Source organism: Mauremys mutica, chromosome 1 (genome assembly GCF_020497125.1).
Source record: "Mauremys mutica isolate MM-2020 ecotype Southern chromosome 1, ASM2049712v1, whole genome shotgun sequence".
NCBI classification, from domain to species: domain Eukaryota; kingdom Metazoa; phylum Chordata; order Testudines; family Geoemydidae; genus Mauremys; species Mauremys mutica.
The window spans coordinates 248,969,810-248,974,619 of NC_059072.1; positions in this window are offsets into that span (position 1 = coordinate 248,969,810).

Sequence of the window (4,810 nt, forward strand, 5' to 3'; positions counted from 1 at the left end):
TGAGTCCAAATTATGATCAGGAGTTCCTATGTCAATATAAGCAAGAGTGCTGATCCATGTTGATGCCTGACTGAGAGTGGAGGTTCAGAATGCTGTAGTGATTTCTGGCTCCTCTCCAGATTTCAGAATAGAGTCTGCCAACTTGGCAGGCTGGAGAGCTCACTGTGGCAGTTTCTCATATGGGGAGAAATGGTCCAAGGAGGAGCTGTAACTCTATATAAACTGCCCAGAACTGATGACAGGGGCCTCTGCTTCAAAGAGTCTGGCCAAGAACGGAGTGAATTGTTGTGTCCTCCTAAAGACAGACAGCATATTTGCAGAATGCTCTATAAAACATCAAGTACCTGTGAAGAAACACTCCATATCTCCAGCCAAATTAGTAAATGGTTAAGAGAGAAGGTCCTCTCAGGTATCAGTAACTGGTTAACGGACAGAAAATAAAGGGCAGGAATAAATGGTCAATTTTCAAAATGGGAAGAGGTAAATAGTGGTGTCCGTATTGGGACCTGTGCTAAGAACATAAGAACATAAGAAAGGCCGTACCGGGTCAGACCAAAGGTTCATCTAGCCCAGTATCTGTCTACCGACAGTGGCCAATGCCAGGTGCCCCAGAGGGAGTGAACCTAACAAGCAATGATCAAGTGATCTCTCTCCTGCCATCCATCTCCATCCTCTGACGAACAGAGGCTAGGGACACCATTCTTACCCATCCTGGCTAATAGCCATTTATGGACTTAGCCTCCATGAATTTATCCAGTCCCCTTTTAAACATTGTTATAGTCCTAGCCTTCACAACCTCCTCAGGTAAGGAGTTCCACAAGTTGACTGTGAGCTGCGTGAAGAAGAACTTCCTTTTATTTGTTTTAAACCTGCTGCCTATTAATTTCATTTGGTGACCCCTAGTTCTTGTATTATGGGAATAAGTAAATAACTTTTCCTTATCCACTTTCTCAACATCACTCATGATTTTATATACCTCTATCATGTCCCCCCTTAGTCTTCTCTTTTCCAAGCTGAAGAGTCCCAGCCTCTTTAATCTTTCCTCGTATGGGACCCTCTCTAACCCCCTAATCATTTTAGTTGCCCTTTTCTGAACCTTTTCTAGTGCTAGAATATCTTTTTTGAGGTGAGGAGACCACATCTGTACACAGTATTCGAGATGTGGGCGTACCATGGATTTATATAAGGGCAATAATATATTCTCAGTCTTATTCTCTATCCCCTTTTTAATGATTCCTATTCAATGTATACGTAAATGAGCTGGAAAAAGGAGTAAACAATGAGATGTCAAAATTTGTAGATGACACAAAATCACTCAAGATAGTTAAGTCCAAGGCAGACCATGAAGAGTTTCAAAGGGATCTCAGAAAACTGGGTGACTGGGCAACAAAATGGCAGATGAAATTCAGTATTGGTAAGTGCAAAGTAATACATATTGGAAAGTGATTCCAACTATACATACAAAATGGGGTCTAAATTAGCTGTTAACAATCAAGAAAGAGATCGTGGAGTCACTGTGGATAGTTCTCTGAAAACATCCACTCAGTGTGCTGGGGCACTCAAAAAAAGCAAACAGATGTTAGGAACCATTAGGAAAGGAATAGATAATAAAATGGAAAATATCATAGTGCCACTATATAAATCTATGAAGCACCCACACCTTGAATACCGTGTGCAGTTCTGGTCACCCCCCTCTCAAAAAAGATATATTAGAATTGGAAAAACTACAGAGAATGGCAACAAAAATGACTAAGGGCATAGAACAGCTTCCATATGAGGAGAGATTAAAAAGACTGGGACTGTTCAGCTTGGAAAAGAGACAACTAATAAGGGATATAACAGAGGTCTATAAAATCATGACTGATGTGGAGAAAGTAAATCAGGAAGTGTTACTTACTCCTTCACATAACACAAGAACCAGGGTTACCCAATGAAATTAATAGGCAGCAGGTTTAAAACAAACAAAAGGAAGTACTACTTCACCTAACACACAGTCATCCTGTGGAACTCGTTTTCGGGGATGTTGTGAAGGCCAGCACTTTAACTGGGTTGAAAAAAGAACTAGATAAGGATAGGATGAAGGATAGATCCATCAATGGCAATTAGCCAAGATAGTAAGAGATACAACCCCAGGCTCTGGATGTCTCTAGCCCTCTGACTGCCAGAAGCTGGAAGTGGATGACAGGGGTTGGATCATTCAGTTGTTGCCTGTTCTGTTCATTCCCTCTGGGGTACCTGGCATTGGCCACTGTCAGAAGACAGGATATTGGGCTTGATGGACCATTGGTTCTTATGTAATTTGACTTGACTGTATATCTAATTTATAGAATTTACTATTTGAAGAGAATGGATTTTTCATAAATGTGGGGTCATTAAATATATCAGCTTAATTATTTTTTTAAAGTAAGCTCCCAACTTAAGACCCCCTTAAGGGAATGTGATTTTTAGAGGCTGAATGCTCAAGTTCCTTTAAAGTACCTTGAATACCAGGATTCTAAGGCATCCAAATCGCTTGTCACTTTTTGAAAATTTATACCACATTATTTTGCATCTCACTTCTAACGTGAAGCTATTTTCTGGACTTGTGAAGAAATCTAAAACTTTGGTGAGTTGAGCGACTCCAGTCTGACCATGTTTGCCACTCCCAACTTCTTTAGATTTCTTTTAGGGATAACAATGAAGAAAATCTCTTTAGGGTTCTTGACAGATAGCTGGAACTTCTTGGAACTTTTCATAGGAGTTGCTCTCAGACTCAAGAAAATTCTGTGATTTTGGAAGCAGGAAAATTCATATCATGTCACAGTCTGATATGTTTTGTGTGTACATAGTGACTCAGCAGGGCTTCTCCCCAGCTTAGCAAGCACTCACTGTCATGCCCAGTCTCCTTTACGTAGGTTTATTTGTTCAAACATAAGCACATAACAGACAAAACACAGTTCTTCACCTCATCCTCTGCCACAGGGTTTCATGGCCTCCTCTTCCAGGCTCTCTGGCAATCCTGCTTCTTGTAGCTTCCTCGTCCCAGCCAGCTTCCCTTCACAGTCAGCTCTTTTCTCACAGCCAGTTCTCATTCAAGCAGCTCTGCTGTCCTTTCTGGAGCACTTGGCCCCTTTGTTCCAGGGACCAACTACCTGAGTTAGCTCCACTTCTCTGTAGTTCCCTTCCACAGGCATAGCCTGCCCCATGACCCCTCATCTTCCTGCCCTCTGACAGGCTTTTACAGCCCTAGGTGTAGCCCTGCCCCCTTTAACTAGCTCAGTTGGGCCTAGTGTTCTGATACAGGGAAGCTGGGTCTGGTCTATTCACAGGAACCAGCTTCCCTATGACCCATGTGCAAACATATTTAAGCTAATACTAAGAGCCAAAACTCATGGAAGTAGTCCCACTGACATAAGTAAGAGTTGCATGATCTGACCACAAACCCCTCCTGAAACTGTCCAAACAGTTTCTGTAGTAAAACCGATTACATCTGCTATTTCATCAAGTGTTATGGAAAAACAAAACACTAAGCACTGCATGCAATTTTACAACTTTCTATGGCAGGGGTTGGTGGGGGGAGGAGAGCAGTGTCTGCTTAGTGAAATAGAAAATGATGCAATTAATGCATTACTGTAGAGATGCAGGAGGTCAAAGTTCAAAATCAGTTTGCTCCATCGGTCAGTTTCTGTCTCAATCTTACTCACATGATCAGCAGATCCTTCTGTAATAACGAGACCCTGTGGCATGTGTTATGGATCTTGTGTTTTGTTTTCTGAATTTGCAAGTGTTAAGGAATTTATATTCTGTTTTCTTAACACATATTTGTGTTTTCTAAACTTGCTCTCTTTTGGAATTTATTTCTGTCTCTTGCAATTCTGGGCCACTGTGAGAATTTCACATACATCTGCAATAAATGGAGACATGTTTGGAAAACTCTTTCAATGTTACATCATTTATCCTCCCTGAAAAATTGATTTTATATCAGATGAGGAAATACAATGTTGTCATTACCACTTGCAGCATTGTAAAGATCCTTTTCCAAATGACACTAACAGATTACAATACAGAATCATTGTACAGTCAAATTGTTAATTTTCTAAATATAACATACTGTACTTGAATTCTAAATTCCTTAATATAGTATCTGATTAGGCTCAGTCCCTCATTGTTATCATCAAGGTCACTCCTGTTTAGTTATCTTTTTTTCTTCCTTGATGGAAAGTTTCTTCTTTAATATACTTTCCATTTCCCTGAAAGCCCATTGTTAGTGTTGATTTTTTTTCTTAAGACCTATAAATAGTGAGAAATAAGAACCATTGGCTATAACTGAATGAGTGGCTTCTCTCTGGCTGGAGAGAAGTTGGGATGTAAAAGCAACATTCACAAGAAAATGCAAGAAACAAAATAATACAAATGTAGAAAGGTACAGTATATCCAAAGCTTTGTCTAGAAATAGGAACATAATTATAATCCTATGCACATATTCAATAGCTTTGTTTTCAGTTGGGCCATATTGCATAGTGCAGCCCAGTATGTATGAAAGGAAACGCCAGCCAACCAATCCCATTGCATATTGAGATAATCAGATGTATGTCATAATTCTAAATCTATATTTTGTATTTGTTACATTTTGTGCACTGGATTGGCCTCATAATATACATATTGGAATTTGTGAGGGGATCAGGTGTTTCCTTAGTGTATGTCAGCATGATACAGAAAAGTATAATCCAGACCATCCAACTTAAAATATAATTAACCTCAGAGAGGTCTCAGAAAAGACAGGTTTTTTTATACAGATTTTTTTTCCTTGTTGATTCTGCATTATTAAACT